Source organism: Scyliorhinus torazame, chromosome 5, assembly GCF_047496885.1.
Source record: "Scyliorhinus torazame isolate Kashiwa2021f chromosome 5, sScyTor2.1, whole genome shotgun sequence".
NCBI classification, from domain to species: domain Eukaryota; kingdom Metazoa; phylum Chordata; class Chondrichthyes; order Carcharhiniformes; family Scyliorhinidae; genus Scyliorhinus; species Scyliorhinus torazame.
In genome coordinates this window covers 52,574,855-52,594,051 of record NC_092711.1, presented here as the reverse complement: position 1 = coordinate 52,594,051, position 19,197 = coordinate 52,574,855, and positions in this window count along the sequence as shown.

Genomic DNA, 19,197 nt, shown 5'->3' with positions numbered 1-19,197 from the left:
CAGAGATCACCCAACCCCAGATATCACTCTACCCCAGATATTACCCAACCGCAGAGATCACCCAACCCCAGAGATCACCCAACCCCAGATATCACCCAACCCCAGAGATCACCCAACCCCAGATATCACCCATCCCCAGAGGTCACCAATCCCCAGATATCACCCAACCCCAGAGATCACCCAACCCCAGAGATCACCCAACCCCAGATATCACCCAACCCCAGAGAGGGGTGAGTGGGCTGCGAGATTTGGAGACAACTTCAGTCACTTCAACAAGTCCCTTTTCAAATGTCCTTTCGTTGTTATTATCCTGAGGGCCAACACATTTTATACTGCTTGGATTCCGTATACAAGTGAAGAGCAAATTCGTCTTCAGTCCAAGAGTTAAAGTAACTAACGTTTAATCATTACACCCAATAATCACAGCGAATATGGAAGAACTCGCTGTTAAAATGGCTCAGATATTTTAATCAATGATTGCCAGTTTCCCAACATTAAATGTCTTTAAACTGGCGAAATTCTGACGGATCTGGTGCTTTTTACTTGAATTATTTAATTATTTTCTGTGAAGATTAATCACCTGTTAACGTAGTTCATCCCAATAATCAGAGTGAACTTTAATAATGGATTGTTTGGTCCAATAAACAATGATCTCATTCATTCATTGCGAGGTTGAATTAAATCAGTGAACAGCTCATTATGTTAAAGTCCAACAAGCATTACACAACTAATTATTATTTGTGCAACACTGATAGAAAATACCAAATTAGTTTTCAGTCCATTAAACACAGCAAATAACTAAAAACATTTCATTGCATCTTTCACTGTGATTGTCAAAGGATTGTTTATTGCAATAATCACAGGCGGTTTCTAATTACTGTTCAGACCACAATCAAATGAAGATTGTTAATCAGTGGAATAGAATCTGTTATTCCTGACCACGCAACAATAATAGCATCAATTAAAAATGCATTTGTTCAGCTCACAATCCCAATCAATGGGATTCTCCCTCGGCAGCATCCTCCAATCCCACCGGCAGCGCACCCATGTCGGCGGGTTTCTCGATGGCGTGGGGTGGTCACAATGGGAAACCTCATTGACCGGCTGCGGGAACGGAGAATCCCGTTGTGGCGGTGGGTGCACAGCGCCGGATAACTGGGCTGGCGGGACGGAAAACCGGGTACAGGACATTAAACCGATGGTCATTTTCCAAGAGAATTATGATGCCAAGATACAGATTAATCCACTGATCACTAACGGTATGAATAAATCTTTTAACTTCCCACAATAATATGTATTGGGGAATATTCCCCATGTCTATGATACCAGCAATTATATCTCAGGATTTAATTCCATTAATCATAGTTGTGCCATGACTGAATAGTGTGAGAATTCTCTCTGTCTGTTTCTACCAAAGAAAACTGAGCAATTCGGGCAGCACGGGAGCACAGTGGTTACCACTATGACGTCACAGTGCCAGGGTCCCAGGTTCGATTCCAGGCTTGGGTCACTGTCTGTGCGGAGTCTGCACGTTCTCCCCATGTCTGCGTGGGTTTCCTCCGGGTGCTCTGATTGTCTCCAACAGTCCAAAGGTGGCAGGTTAGGTGGATTGGCCACGCTAAATTTCTCTTCGCTTAGATGGGGTTACTGGGTTATGGGGATAGGGTGGAGGTGTGGGCTTGGGTAGGGTGCTCTTTCCAAGAGCCGGTGCAGACTCGATGGGCCGAATGGCCTCCTTCGGCACTGTGAATTCTATGATCTCTGAAATCCAATGATGGAAGGCAGGATGACATATGTTACACCATCATGTTTGCACAACATTGATAGAAAGCATCACGTTCGTTTTCAGTCCATTGAACACAGTAAATAACGAAAAACATTTAATTGCAACTTTGAAAGTGATTATTGAAGGATTGATTATTCCAGTAATCAGAGGTGTAAATAAATATTGTTCAGACAATAATCATAATAAGATTGTTCTTTCAAATAGAGTCATTAATTCCTGACCTTCCTATAATAACACAATAAACTGAACATGCACATTTCTGCTCACAATTAACTAAACTGTGATTATCTTTCTATAGAATCATCATGCCAGGAAATTGATTATTTTCCGTCCAATGATTACTGAATATATCTAGAAACCTTTATACTTTTCACAATAATATGCATTTGAAAATGTCGATGAGTATCAGAAATTATCTTTCAGGTTTTAATTCCATTAGTTACTAGAAATATCGCTGCTATGTGGTGGAATTCCATGTGACATCTCTGTCTGTTTCTACTGAAGACGTCCCAGCAATTTAAATAATGGAATCCGGGAAGTAATGGGCTGAGAAACTATTATATATTGTGTCACATATTTATTTAAATTATTGAGGCTACCTGACTGCCACAACTGGATAACTACAAACTCCCGCTGGTGTTGTTGGGGAGACTGGTCCTTTTGGTTCCCTTCTGTTCCTCTAGTGTATCTCCTCGGGAAAACACTGACTGTTTCACAATAAGAGAGTGATCAACCATTGTTTCCATTCATTATTCATCAATTAGAGTCTGTTCCCCAGGTTTAATGGACTGATCGATGCCGGGGTCTAATGTGATGGTTAAGATTGGAGCTGTCGGATTGGAGGAGAATCAAACCCTGCCATGGCCTTGGTGATTTATTTCTCAGTATTACACAGCAGATCCACAGCTCTCCGTGATACCGACACTCTCCCAATTCTTGAGGAGTGCAAATTTAAAGGATGGCATGATAGCACAGTGGTTAGCACAGTGGCTTCACAGCTCCGGGGTCCCAGGTTCGATTCCCGGCTTGTGTCACTGTCTGTGTGGAGTCTGCACGTTCCCCCCGTGTCTGTGTGGGTTTCCTCCGGGTGCTCCAGTTTCCTCCCACAGGTCCCGAAAGGCGTGTTGTGAGGTGAGTTGGACAGTCTAAAATCTCCCTCTGTTCACCCGAACAGGCGCCGGAGTGTGGCGACTCGGGGATTTTCACAGTAACTTCATTGTAGTGTTAATGTGGGACTACTTGTAACAATAAATATTTGTATTATTAATAAAGATTATTATTCTATTAATAGTTGAACACATGATGCCTTCTCTTCCGCTGTCTGGCCCGGAAGGTATGGGATTATCTCCTCCAGTCTCTCAGTAACATTACCTCCTGTTCGTTGTTCAAGACAAACACTTGTAACATAGACTCTTGATTGCAATTTTGGACTCCAGACTCAGCAATACCTGATACAAATAGTTAGAACAAAGAACAAAGCACAAATAAAAGTACAACGTAGATATTGGCCCTTCGGCCCTCAAGCCTGTGCTGAACTTGCTGCCCATCTGACCTATAATCTTCTGCACTTCCTGTGGTCCGTCTCCCTGTATTCCCATTCTGTTCATGTGTTACTCATGTAATTCAGGTTCTATACAACTGCAGTAACTAATTCATTAAATGGGCAGAGGAGTAAGTGAACCTGAGAGCAGGGATTAGAACGTAACATTTAATTTACAGTAAAAATCCAGCGCCAGGACCATATAGTTAATTGTAACTTAATCTGATAATAAAACGATTATATTGAATGAATTAACTAGTGCATAAATGTCACTCAGGGGGTGCAGTGCTCTAACTGTGAGATGTGGGAGAACCGTGACGCTTCCAGTGTTCCGGTCAACTACGCCTGCAGCAGGTGCAGCCAATGGCAGCTCCTCACAGACCGCGTGGTTCAGCTGGAGCAGCAATTGGATGCACTGCGGAGCATGCAGGTGGCGGACAGCATAATTGACAGAAGTTCTGGAGATGTGGTCACACCTAAGGTGCAGACAAATATTTGCTGCCTGCTGAAAAGGGCAGGCAGTCAGTGCTGGAATCACCTGTAGCCACCCCATCTCTAATAGGTATACTGTGTTGGATACATTTGGGAGAATGGACTATCAGGGGAAAACAACAGCAGCCAGAACAATGGCACCACAACTGGCTCTGTTACTCAGCAGGGAGGGCAAAGTGCAGGAACGCGATAGTTGTAGACTAGCGAGGTTATGCTGCAATTGTATAAGGTGTTCGTGAGGCCACACCTGGAGTATTGTGTTCAGTTTTGGTCTCCTTACTTGAGAAAGGACGTACTGGCACTGGAGGGTGTACAGAGGAGATTCACTAGGTTAATCCCAGAGCTGAAGGGTTTGGATTACGAGGAGAGGTTGAGTAGACTGGGACTGTACTCGTTGGAATTTAGAAGGATGAGGGGGGATCTTATAGAAACATATAAGATTATGAAGGAAATAGATAGGATAGATTCGGGCAGGTTGTTTCCACTAGTGGGTGAAAGCAGAACTAGGGGGCATAGCCTCAAAATAAGGGGAAGTAGATTTAGGACTGAGTTTAGGAGGAACTTCTTCACCCAAAGGGTTGTGAATCTATGGAATTCCTTGCCCAGTGAAGCAGTAGAGGCTCATTCATTAAATGTTTTTAAGATAAAGACAGATAGTTTTTTGAAGAACAAAGGGATTAAGGGTTATGGTGTTCGGGCCGGAAAGTGGAGCTGAGTCCACAAAAGATCAGCCATGATCTCATTGAATGGTGGAGCAGGCTCGAGGGGCCAGGTGGCCGACTCCTGCTCCTAGTTCTTTTGTTCGTATGTTCTTATTATAGTAAGGGGCACAGATTGGCGCTTCTGCGGACAGGAAAGAGTCTCCAGGTTGGTAAGTTGCCTCCCTGGTGCCAGGGTCAAGGTTGTCTCTGAACGAACACAGAACGTCCTGAGGGGGAGGGAGAACAGCCAGAGGTTTTAGTTCACAGAGGTACGAACGACATCGGCAGGAAGAGTGATGATGTCCTGCAGAAGGAGTCCAGGAAGTTAGACAGTAAGCTAAAAAGTAGGACCTCTCGGGTTGTAGTCTCAGGATTACTCCCTGTGCCCCGTGACAGCGAGGCAAGAAACAAGAGGACAGTACAGCTAAACACGTGGCTAAACTGGTGGTGTAGGAGGGAGGATTCCTGATTTCTGGGCCATTGGGCTATCTTCTGGGATAGGTGGGACCTGGACAAGAAGGGCGGGCAGCTTCTAAACTGGAGGGACATCACTATCCTGGCTGGGAGGTTTGTTAGTGTCACCCGGGAGAATTGAAACTAATATGAAAGGGGGTGGGAACCAGAGCGGTAGCTCAGCAGGTGTAATAATTGAAGGGGAAATGGAGAACACAAATACCTGAACAACATCACCCTCAGGCAGAGCAAAAAAGGTGCCGAGGGTGAGAAGGGAGGTGCTCAATGCAGCATTGAGGGTGGTGGACCTAAATGTGCGCAGTGTACGGAACAAGGTGAATTTGCATGTTGCGCACATGGAAATTGGCTGGTACGATGTTGTTGGAATCACAGAGACGTGGCTGCAAGGTGATCAGGGCTGGGATCAAAATGTGCAAGTGTTCTATCGAAAGGACAGGCAGATGGGCAAAGGGGACGGGGCTCCATTGTGAGGAAGGAATGAAGTTAAATCGATAGTAAGGAGCGATATAGGATCAGAAGGCAGAGATTCCCTATGGACAGAGTTGAGGAATCGAATCGATAAAAAGACTCTGATCGGACTTATTGCAGAACTCGGAGCAGTAATCAAGATGTGGAGCAAAAAATAAATCAGGAGATAGAAAAGGCATGTAAAAAAGGAAATATTACAATAATCATGGGGGACTTCAACATGCAGGAAAATCAGGTTGATCGTGGATCCCAAGAAAAGGAATTTGTGGAATGAGATGTTTTTTTGGAGCAGTCTGTGACAGAGCCGACTGGGGAACAGGCAATTCTGGATTTGGTGATGTGTAATGAAGCAGACTTGATTAGGGAACGGAAGGTGAAGGAACCCGAAGGGAGCAGTGACCACAATATGATAGAATTTACCCTGCAGTTTGAGAGGGAGAAGCTGGAGTCAGATGTAACAGTATTACAATTAAATAGGGGTAACTACAAAGGCATGAGGGAGGAGCTGGCCAGAGTTGATTGGAAAAGGAGACTAGCAGGGAAGACAGTGGAACAGCAATGGCAGCAGTTTTGGGGGGTTATTCGGGAGGAACAACAGAATTTCATCCCAAGGAGGAGGAAACATGCCAAGGGGAGCACAAGGAATCCATGGCTCACGAGGGAAGTCAAGGACAGCAGTACAGCAAAACAAAAAACATACAATGTGGCGCGGAATAGTGGGATGCCAGAAAATTGGGAGCCTTTAACAGCGAGCAGAGGAAAACTGAAAAAGCAATAAAGGAGGAGCAGATGAAATTTGAGGGCAAGCTAGCTAGTAATGTAAAAGAAGATAGGGAGATGTTCTTTTCAATATTTAAAAGGTGACAGACAAAAAAGACATTGGACCACTGGAAAATGTGACTGGCGAAGTAATAATAGGTAACAAAGAAATGGCAGACGAGCTGTATAGTTACTTTGCATCAGTCTTCACGGTGGAAGTCACCAGTGGGATGCCAGAGCTCCAGGAGAGCCAGGGGGCAGAGGGGAGGGCCGTGGCCATCACTAAGGAGAAGGTTCTGCCCACAATGAAAGGTCTGAAGGTGGATGAATGACCTGGACGGATGGACTACATCCCAGGGTTCTAAAAGAGATAGCTGAGGAGTTTGTGGAGGCAGTGGCGGGAATCTTACAGGAATCACTGGAGGCAGAAAGGGTCCCAGAGGACTGGAAAGTGGCTAATGTCGCATCGCTGGTTAAGAAGGGAGGGAGGCAGAAGACGGGAAATTATCGGCCGGTTAGCCTGACTTCGGTCATTGGTAAGATTTTAGATCCATTATTAAAGATGAGATTGCGGAGTACTTGGAAGTGCAGGATAAAATAGGACTGAGTCAGCATGGCTTCGTCAAGGGGAGGTCATGTCTGACAAATCTGTTAGAGTTCTTTGAGGAAGTGACAAGGAAGTTAGACAAGGGAGAACCAGTGGATGCGATTTATGTAGATTTCCAGAGGGCCTTTGACACAGTGCCGCATTCCAGTCTGTTAAATTGGTTAAGAGCCCATGGTGTTCAGGGCAAGATCCTGGGATGGAAAATGAATTGGCTGACTGGCAGAGGCAGAGAGTGGGGATAAAGGGGTCTTTTTCAGGATGGCAGCCGGTGTCTCGTCGTGTGCCTCAGGGGTCAGTGCTGGGACCACAACTTTTCACAATATACATTAATGATCTGGAAGAAGGAGCCGAAGGCTCTGTTGCTGAGTTTGCAGATGATACAAAGATCTGGACAGGTGGTATTGAGGAAGCGGTGGGGGGGGGGGGGGGGGCGGCTGCAGAAGGACTTTGAGACTCGGAGATTCTGCAAAGACGTGGCAGATGGAATACAATGTGGAAAAGTGTGAGGTTATGCACTTTAGAAGGAGGAATTGACTATTCTCTAAATGGGGAAATGTTTCGGAAATCAGAAGCACAAAGGGGCCTGGGAGTCCTTGTTCACGATTCTCTTACGGTTAACGTGCAGGTTCAGTCGGCAGTTAGGAAGGCAATTGCAATGTTAGCATTCATGTCGAGAGGGCGAGAGTACAAGAGCAGGGATGTATTTCTGAGGCTGTATAAGGCTCTGGTCAGACCCATTTGGAGTATTGTGAGCAGTTTTGGGCCCCGTATCTGAAGAAGGGCATGCTTCCCTTGGAAAGGGTCCACAGGAGGTTCAGTGGAACGATCCCTGGTATGAAGAGCTTGTCGTATGAGGAACGGTTGAGGACTCTGGGTCTGTACTCGTGGAGTTTCGAAGGATGAGGGGGGATCTTATTGAAACTTCCAGGATACTGTGAGTCCTGGACAGAGTGGACGTGGAGAGGATGTTTCCACTTGTAGGAAAAACTAGAAGCAGAGGACACAATCTCAGACTAAAGGCACAATGCTTTAAAACAGAGCTGAGGAGGAATTTATTCAGCCAGAGGGTGGTGAATCTGTGGAACTCTTTGCCGCAGAAGGCTGTGGAGGCCAAATCACTGAGCGTCTTTAAGACAGAGATAGATAGGTTCTTGGTTAATAAGGAGGTCAGGGGTTCTGGGGAGAAGGTGAGAAGGTTGGAGAATGAGGGTGATAAACATATCAGCCATGATTGAATGAGCAGGCTCGCCTGGCCGAGTGACCAAGTTCAGCTCCTGTGTCTTATGGTCTTATGGCCGTCAATGTCCAACTCGGTTTGAAATGTTGCTTTGGGTGTCAGCCTCCATTATTCTTACAGAACATAGAACATACAACATAGAACAATACAGCGCAGTACAGGCCCTTCGGCCCACGATGTTGCACCGAAACAAAATCCATCTAACCTACACTATACCATTATCATCCATATGTTTATCCAATAAACTTTTAAATGCCCTCAATGTTGGCGAGTTCACTACTGTAGCAGGTAGGGCATTCCACGGCCTCACTACTCTTTGCGTAAAGAACCTACCTCTGACCTCTGTCCTATATCTATTACCCCTCAGTTTAAGGCTATGTCCCCTCGTGCTAGCCATTTCCATCCGCGGGAGAAGGCTCTCACTGTCCACCCTATCTAACCCACTGATCATTTTGTATGCCTCTATTAAGTCTCCTCTTAACCTTCTTCTCTCTAACGAAAACAACCTCAAGTCCATCAGACTTTCCTCGTAAGATTTTCCCTCCATACCAGGCAACATCCTGGTAAATCTCCTCCGCACCCGTTCCAAAGCCTCCACGTCCTTCCTATAATGCGGTGACCAGAACTGTACGCAATACTCCAAATGCGGCCGTACCAGAGTTCTGTACAGCTGCAACATGACCTCCTGACTCCGGAACTCAATCCCTCTACCAATAAAGGCCAACACTCCATAGGCCTTCTTCACCACCCTATCAACCTGGGTGGCAACTTTCAGGGATCTATGTACATGGACACCGAGATCCCTCTGCTCATCCACACTTTCAAGAACTTTTCCATTAGCCAAATATTCCACATTCCTGTTATTCCTTCCAAAGTGAATCACCTCACACTTCTCTACATTAATCTCCATTTGGCACCTCTCAGCCCAGCACTGCAGCTTATCTATATCCCTCTGTAACCTGCTACTTCCTTCCACACTATCGACAACACCACCGACTTTAGTATCATCTGCAAATTTACTCACCCACCCTTCTGCGCCTTCCTCTAGGTCGTTGATAAAAATGACAAACAGCAACGGCCCCAGAACAGATCCTTGTGGTACTCCACTTGTGACAGAACTCCATTCTGAACATTTCCCATCAACCACCACCCTCTGTCTTCTTTCAGCTAGCCAATTTCTGATCCACATCTCTAAATCACCCTCAATCCCCAGCCTCCGTATTTTCTGCAATAGCCTACCGTGGGGAACCTTATCAAACGCTTTGCTGAAATCCATATACACCACATCAACTGCTCTACCCTCGTCTGCCTGTTCAGTCACCTTCTCAAAGAACTCGATAAGGTTTGTGAGGCATGACCTACCCTTCACAAAGCCATGCTGACTATCCCTGACCATATTATTCCGATCTAGATGATTATAAAACTTGTCTCTTATAATCCCCTCCAAGACTTTAACCACTACAGACGTGAGGCTCACCGGTCTATAGTTGCCGGGGTTGTCTCTGCTCCCCTTTTTGAAAAAAGGCACCACATTTGCTATCCTCCAGTCCTCTGGCACTATTCCTGTAGCCAATGATGACATAAAAATCAAAGCCAATGGTCCAGCAATCTCTTCCCTGGCCTCCCAGAGAATCCTAGGATAAATCCCATCAGGTCCCGGGGACTTATCTATTTTCAGCCTGTCCAGACTTGCCAACACCTCTTCCCTACGTACCTCAATGCCATCTAATCTATTTACCTGGAGCTCAGCATTCTCCTCCACAACATTATCTTTTTCTTGAGTGAATACTGACGAAAAATATTCATTTAGTATCTCGCCTATCTCTTCAGACTCTACACACAACTTCCCATCCCTGTCCTTGACTGGTCCTACTCTTTCCCTAGTCATTCGCTTATTCCTGACATACCTATAGAAAGCTTTTGGGTTTTCCTTGATCCTTCCTGCCAAATACTTCTCATGTCCCCTCCTTGCTCGTCTTAGCTCTCTCTTTAGATCCTTCCTCGCTACCTTGTAACTATCCATCGCCCCAACTGAAACTTCACACCTCATCTTCACATAGGCCTCCTTCTTCCTCTTAACAAGAGATTCCACTTCTTTGGTAAACCACGGTTCCCTCGCTCGGCACCTTCCTCCCTGACTGACCGGTACATACTTATCAAGAACACGCAGTAGCTGATCCTTGAACAAGCCCCACTTATCCAGTGTGCCCAACACTTGCAGTCTACTTCTCTACCTTATCCCCCCCCCCCACAAGTCACGTCTAATGGCATCATAATTGCCCTTCCCCAGCTATAACTCTTGCCCTGCGGTGTATACTTATTCCTTTCCATCCTTAACGTAAACGTCACCGAATTGTGGTCACTGTCCCCAAAGTGCTCACCTACCTCCAAATCCAACACCTGGCCTGGTTCATTACCCAAAACCAAATCCAATGTGGCCTCGCCTCTCGTTGGCCTGTCAACAAACTGTGTCAGGAAACCCTCCTGCACACACTATACAAAAAACGACCCATCTAATGTACTCGAACTATATCTTTTCCAGTCAATATTTGGAAAGTTAAAGTCTCCCATAATAACTACCCTGTTACTTTCGCTCTTATCCAGGATCATCCTCGCCATCCTTTCCTCTACATCCCTAGAACTATTTGAAGGCCGATAGAAGACTCCCAACAGTGTGACCTCTCCTTTCATGTTTCTAACCTCAGCCCATACTACCTCGGAAGATGAGTCCCCATCTAGCATCCTCTCCGCCACCGTAATACTGCTCTTGACTAGCAGCGCCACACCTCCCCCTCTTTTGCCTCCTTCTCTGAGCTTACTAAAACACCTAAACCCCGGAACCTGCAACATCCATTCCTGTCCCTGCTCTATCCATGTCTCCGAAATGGCCACAACATCGAAGTCCCAGGTACCAACCCATGCTGCCAGTTCCCCTACATTATTTCGTATACTCCTGGCATTGAAGTAGACACACGTCAAACCACCTACCTGAACACCGGCCCCCTCCTGCGACGTCAAATCTGAGCTCCTGACCTCTATACTCTCATTCTCCCTTACCCTAAAACTACAATCCAGGTTCCCATGCCCCTGCTGCATTAGTTTAAACCCCCCAAAGAGCACTAACAAATCTCCCCCCCCCCAGGATATTTGTGCCCCGCAGGTTCAGATGTAGACCATCCTGTCTGTAGAGGTCCCACCTTCCCCAGAAAGAGCCCCAGTTATCCAGAAATCTGAATCCCTCCCGCCTGCACCAGCCCTGTAGCCACGTGTTTAATTGCTCTCTCTCCCTATTCCTCATCTCACTATCACGTGGCACGGGCAACAACCCAGAGATAACAACTCTGTTTGTTCTAGTTCTGAGCTTCCATCCTAGCTCCCTGAAAGCCTGCCTGACATCCTTATCCCCTTTCCTACCTATGTCGTTAGTGCCAATGTGGACCACGACTTGGGGCTGCTCCCCCTCCCCCTTAAGGACCCGGAAAACACGATCCGAGACATCACGTACCCTTGCACCTGGGAGGCAACATACCAAACGTGAGTCTCTCACGCTCCCACAAAATCTCCTATCTGTGCCCCTGACTATAGAGTCCCCAATTACTAATGCTCTGCTCCTCTCCCCCCTTCCCTTTTGAGCAACAGGGACAGACTCCGTGCCAGAGGCCCGTACCCCATGGCTTACCCCTGGTAAGTCCCCCCCCCCCCACAAGTATCCAAAGCGGTATACTTGTTTCTCAGGGGAACGACCCCAGGGGATCGCTGCACTGACTGTTTTGCACCATTTAAGTTGTGAATAACTGACAGAGTGTGATAGGTCAGTTATTGTGCAGAGCTAGAATAGAACTTGTCTTTCCCCAGTCAGAGGCCAGAAAGCAAACACGTGGCACAGCCGCTTTTAAAAATAATTGTAAAGCAACCTGAAAAAAGATAGACCTCCCTCTAATTATTAAATGTGCGTCTGCTTTTATTGGGAATACAGAAAATGAGGTAATGAAAGGATGTGAGGAACAAGCGGGAAATGACATTGAGGCAGAAGCTGAGCAGTGATTAAATTGAATGGTGGAGGAGGTGTGAGGGACCGTGTAGTCTCCCCATGTTGCCATTTGTTATCAGCTCCGGCTCTGCAATACTCGCTGATGAATGTAGCTGCATGATCATATATTTTAGTTACATCTTTCCCACAGATATTTATATTGTTCATGGAAATAGTTCATTTACATCCAGATTATCCCAAACTAATATCATCTTAAATGTGTGGAACGAATCTCACATCATCGTCTTTTATTCCCAATAACCCAGCCCCAGCCAATCCAATCATCCCGAAGGGAAAACTGCTTCTAAACGATTCACACAGCGAGTGGTTCTGATCTGGTCTGCACGGCCTGGGACACTGGTGCCGGCAGATACAACAGTGGTTTCACAGGGAATGGTAGGAGTGACAGAAATCAAATGTACGTCTCCAGGGAAAGGGCGGTGCAGTCGGATTGAATCATCTGCTCATCTACAGAGCCGCTGAGGTCAAACGGAATGAAATGAAACGGAATGAAATGAAATGAAAATCGCTTACTGTCACAAGTAGGCTTCAAATGAAGTTACAGTGAAAAGCCCCTAGTCGCCACATTCCGGCGCCTGTTCGGGGAGGCTGGTACGGGAATTGAACCGTGCTGCTGGCCTGCCTTGCTCTGCTTTAAAAGCCAGCGATTTATCCCAGTGTGCTAAACCAGCCCCAGGAATGAATGTCCTCCTTCGGGACTTCACGCATTTTAAAGGCTTTGGAAGTGGCCTGGCTGGGAGATGATGGGACCAACACCTGCAGGTTCCCTCCAAGTTCCCCCGCACCGCGAGTATTCTCACTGTAATCCTTTCTATTCACTGTGTCCATGTGCGAACCAAGCGCCCGCTTTAGCTCACTGCTTACTTCACAGCATCAACTTCATTGTAAGTTCCAATCTGTCTGACCCTGGGCGCTGCCTGTGCTTTAATATTGAAAACATCTGTGTTGCTCCCAATAAAAGCAGACGCACATTTAATCATTAGAGGGAGGTCTATCTTTTTTCAGGTTGCTTTACAATTATTTTTAAAAGCGGCTGTGCCACGTGTTTGCGTTCTGGCCTCTGACTGGGGAAAGACAAGTTCTATTCCAGCTCTGCACAATAACTGACCTATCACACTCTGTCAGTTATTCACAACTTAAATGGTGCAATACTGCATGGAGGACATTTACTTCATCCAGGATCTGATTTTATAAGTTAGGAACAAGTTTGTTTACTCAGCAAATGTATTAATCCGGATTGTGTTTCCCACATGGTAGCCAGTTTCCCATATCTCCAAGAACACTCCCTCACACTCTATCTCTCCCTTGCACTCTCTCCCTCCCTCACCCTCACTCTCTCACACTATCCCTCTCTCACACTCTCTCCCTCGCTCACACTCTCTCCCTCTCAACAATCCCTCCCACTCTCACAGTCTCTCCCTCTCCCACACTGTCACCCACTCTCACACTCTCTCCCTCTCCCACACTGTCACCCACTCTCACACTCTCTCCCTCTCCCACACTGTCTCCCTCTCTCACCCTGTGTCCCTCTCTCACACTCTCTCCCTCTCTCACACTGTCTCCCTCTCTCACAGTCTCTCCCTCTCACATTGTCACCTACTCTCACACTCTTTCCCTCGCTTACACTCTCTCCCTCTCTCACACTGTCTCCCTCTCTCACAGTCTCTCCCTCTCACATTGTCACCTACTCTCACACTCTTTCCCTCGCTTACACTCTCTCCCTCTCAACAATCCCTCCCTCTCTCAGACTCTCTCCCTCTCCCACACTCTCTCCCTCTCTCACACTCTCTCCCTCTCTCACACTCTCTCCCTCTCATCAATCCATCCCTCTCTCACACTCTATCCCTCTCCCACGCTTTCTCCCTCTCTCACTCTCTCTCTCTCTCACACTCCCTTCATCTCTCACAGTGTCTCACGCTCTCCCTCTCTCACACTCTCTCCCTCTCCCACACTGCCACCCACTCTCACACTGTCTCCCTCTCTCACACTCTCTCCCTCTCCCACACTGTCACCCACTCTCACACTCTCTCCTTCTCCCACACTGTCACCCACTCTCACACTGTCTCCCTCTCCCACACTGCCTCCCACTCTCACACTGTCTCCCTCTCCCACACTGCCTCCCACTCTCACACTCTCTCCCTCTCCCACACTGCCTCCCACTCTCACACTGTCTCCCTCTCTCACACTCTCTCCCTCTCCCACACTGTCACCCACTCTCACACTATCTCCCTCACCCACACTCTCTCCCACTCTCACACTCTCTCCCTCTCCCACACTCTCTCCCACTCTCACACTCTCTCCCTCTCCCACACAGTCACCCACTCTCACACTCTCTCCCTCTCTCACACTCTCTCCCTCTCCCACACTGTCACCCACTCTCACACTCTCTCCCTCTCCCACACTGTCACCCACTCTCACACTGTCTCCCTCTCTCACACTCTCTCCCTCTCCCAGACTGTCTCCCTCTCTCACACTCTCTCCCTCGCTCACACTCTCTCCCTCTCAACAATCCCTCACACTCTCACACTCTCTCCCTCACTCACACTGTCTCCCTCTCTGACACTCTCTCCCTCTCCCACACTGTCTCCCTCTCTCACACTCTGTCCCCCTCTCACACTCTCTCCCTCTCCCACACTACCTCCCACTCTCACACTCTCTCCATCTCTCACACTCTCTCCCTCTCCCACACGCTCTCCCCCTCTCACACTCTCTCCCTCTCTCACACTCTCACCCTCGCTCACACTCTCTCCCTCTCAACAATCCCTCCCACTCCAAACTCTCTGCCTCTCCCACACTGCCTCCCACACTCTCTCCCTCTCTCAAACTCTGTCCCTCTCCCACACTGTCTCCCTCTCTCACACTCTCTCACACTCTCTCCCTCTCTCACACTCTCTCCCTCTCCCACACTGTCTCCGTCTCTCACACTTTCTCCCTCTCTCACACTCTCTCCCTCTCTCACACTTTCTCCCTCTCTGACACTCTCTCCCTCTATCACATTCTGTCCCCCTCTCACACTCCCTCCCTCTCTCACAGTGTCTCACACTCTCACACTCTCTCACTCTCTCACCCTCCCTCTCTCACCCTCCCTCTCTCACACTGTCTCCCTCTCTGACACTCTCTCCCTCTCCCACACTGTCTCCCTCTCTCACACTCTGCCCCACTCTCACACTCTCTCCCTCTCCCACACTACCTCCCACTCTCACACTCTCTCCCTCTCTCACACTCTCTCCCTCTCCCACACGCTCTCCCCCTCACATCTCTCCCTCTCTCACACTCTCTCCCTCGCTCACACGCTCTCCCTCTCAACAGTCCCTCCCACTCTCTCACTCTCTGCCTCTCCCACACTGCCTCCCACACTCTCTCCCTCTCTGACACTCTGTCCCTCTCCCACACTGTCTCCCTCTCTCACACTCTCTCACACTCTCTCCCTCTCTCACACTCTCTCCCTCTCCCACACTGTCTCCGTCTCTCACACTTTCTCCCTCTCTCACACTCTCTCCCTCTCTCACACTTTCTCCCTCTCTGACACTCTCTCCCTCTATCACATTCTGGCCCCCTCTCACACTCCCTCCCTCTCTCACACTTTCTCCCTCTCTCACACTCTCTCCCCCTCTCCCCTTTCGCATTCTCTCTTTTGTACTCCCTCCCTCTCTAGCACTCTCACCCTCTCTCACACTCTCCCCCTCCCATTCTCTCCCTCTGACACATTCTCTACCTCAGTCACCCTCCCTCTCTCCCACTGTCTCCCACTTTGTCTCCCTGTCAGACTCTCTCCCTCTCTCACACTCTCTCCCTGTCTAACACAATCTACCTGTCTCACTCACTCTCCCTTCCTCACACTCTCTCCATCTCTCACCCTCCATCTCTCACTATCCCTCCATCTCTCACACTCCCTCTCTCAATTCTTCTTCATTGATACTCACTCCCACTCTCCCACTCTCTCCAGCAGATTTCCCTTGTCTCACACTTACCCCTCTCTCACATTCTGTCCCTCTCTCTCACTCTCCCCCCCTCTCTCTCTCTGCATCATGCCTCCCTCCCTCTCTCACATCTCCGTGAGACACTTTCACACTCTGTCCCTCTCTCTCTCCATCCCTATATCTCTCTCCCTCCATGCCTCCCTCCCTCTCACAAAACTCCCTCAATGACACTTTCTCTCACACTCTTTCTCTCTCTCACACTTTGTCCCTCTCTCACACTTTCTCTCACTCTCTATCCCTCTCTCACAATTTCTCTAACACTCTTTCCCTCTCTCACACTTTCTCTCACTCTCGATCCCTCTCTCACACTTTCTCTCACACACTTTCCCTCTCTCACACTTTCTCTCACTCTATTTCCCTCTCTCACAGTTTTTCTCACTCTCTTTCCCTTTCTCACAATTTCTCTCACTCTCTTTCTCTCTCTCACAATTTCTCTCACAATCTTTCCCTCTCTCACACTTTCCCTCACACTCATTCCCTCTCTCACAATTTCTCTCACTCTCTTTCCCTCTCTCACAATTTCTCTCACACTCTTTCTCTCTCTCACACGTTCTCTCACATTCTTTCCCTCTCTCACACTTTCCCTCTCTCACACTTTTTCTCACTCTCTTTCCCTCTCTCACAATGTCGCTGACTCTATTTCACTCTCTCACACTTTGTCTTAAACTCTTTCCCTCTCTCACACTTTCTCTCATGCTCTTTCCCTCTCTCACACTTTCCGTCTCTCACACTTTCTATCACACTTTCCCTCTCTCACACTTTCTCTGACTCTATTTCCCTCTCTCACACTTTCTCTCACACTCGTTCCCTCTCTCACACTTTCTCTCACACTCTTTCCCTCTTTCACACTTTCTCTGACTCTCTTTCCCTCTCTCACATTTTCTCTCACACTCTTTCCCTCTCTCACACGTTCTCTCACACTCTTTCCCTCTATCACACTTTCGCTCACTCTGTTTCCCTCTCTAACACTTTCCCTCACAATCTTTCCCTCTCCCGCTCCCTCTGTCACTCAGTTCCTCTCTCCTGTACTTATGTCTAAGATTATGTGAGTATTTAATACACCATCCTTCTCACCCAATCTGCCTCGTCAGCCACTCACCCTCTCCACTATCTGCTTCCCTTTCTCTCAGACAATCCACCTCTTTCTCCCGTTTTATCCTTTATTTCTCCACCCTCTTTCTCTCCCAATATCTCTCCTCCCACCCTCTTTCTCTCTCACCCTGTCTTCTATCAGCACATCTCACACACCAGTTCTCTCTTCCTCCACATCTCACCCCGCCTCTCTCCCAGTTGAAGTGTGTGTATCAGATGGAGGCCGGTGTCAGTTAGAGACGGGGTACTAGTTTTCACAGCTGACTATGTATTAATGCTGCTCTCTGAGGTGATGAGTTTGTTGCTGCCGCAGCCTCTGAGTTTTCTGATGTTCCAATGATGCTAAATATTTTCTTAGTTTGAGGGGCTGAATCAGATTTAGATTTGGGATCACATACTTTGCACTTTAAATAGTTCCAGATTTTGGAGACATTGAAATGTTCTACTTATGCTCAAACAGAAACTACTGAAATAAAATAAAGGAATGGTCACAGTTACAGAGACAGCTACATCCCAGAGTGCAGTGGACCCACACAGAGAAACACACTGACAATTGGAACTGAATCACTGAATGGTCACAGTTACAGAGGCAGCTACACCCCAGAGTGCAGTGGACCCACCCAGAGAAACACACTGACAATTGGAACTGAATCACTGAATGGTCACAGTTACAGAGGCAGCTACACCCCAGGGTGCAGTGGAACCACCCAGAGAAAAACACTGACAATTGGAACTGAATCTCTGAATGGTCACAGCTACAGAGGCAGCTCCATCCCAGAGTGCAGTGGAACCACCCTGAGAAACACACTGACAATTGGAACTGAATCACTGAATGGTCACAGTTACAGAGGCAGCTACATCCCAGAGTGCAGTGGGCCCACCCAGAGAAACACACTGACAATTGGAACTGAATCACTGAATGGTCACCGTCACAGAGACAACTACACACCAGGGTGCAGTGGAACCACCCAGATAAACACACTGACAATTGGAACTGAATCACTGAATGGTCACAGTTACAGAGGCAGCTACACCCCAGAGTGCAGTGGAACCACCCAGAGAAACACACTGACAATTGGAACTGAATCACTGAATGGTCACAGTTACAGAGGCAGCTCCATCCCAGAGTGCAGTGGAACCACTCAGAGAAACATACTGACACTTGGAACTGAATCACTGATTGGTCACAGTTACAGAGACAGCTACACCCCAGGGTGCAGTGGAACCACCCAGAGAAACACACTGACAATTGGAACTGAATCACTGAATGGTCACAGTTACAGAGACAGCTACACCCCAGGGTGCAGTGGAACCACCCAGAGAAACACACTGACAATTGGAACTGAATCACTGAATGGTCACAGTTACAGAGGCAGCTACACCCCAGAGCGCAGTGGAAAACACCCAGAGAAACACACTGACAATTGGAACTGAATCACTGAATGGTCACAGTTACAGAGGCAGCTCCACCCCAGAGTGCAGTGGAACCACCCAGAGAAACACACTGACAATTGGAACTGAATCACTGAATGGTCACAGTTACAGAGACAGCTACACCCCAGAGTGCAGTGGAACCACCCAGAGAAACACACTGACAATTGGAACTGAATCACTGAATGGTCACAGTTACAGAGACAGCTACAACCCAGAGTGCAGTGGAACCACACAGAGAAACACACTGACAATTGGAACTGAATCACTGAATGGTTACAGTGGAGTGAGGGATATCACTGAAACGATGTGAGATGTAGAGATGGGACTGATGGTGTCTGAGTGGACAGCATCCTTTCTGTTAATGTTAGTTGAACAATGTGATCAGCACGGTACAGTGTTTGGAAAGAGGTCACTCACTCAGAAAAATAATATTTGCTTTCACTGAACACAACATCGTAATCTGTTTTTTCACATCTTTGAAAAATAAGTTAAACGATGTCACAACCTCAATATCCCTGAGGTGGTTCCACAGGTGTAATTAAAAGCTTGGAGAATATATAACCTCAGAGTTTTAGA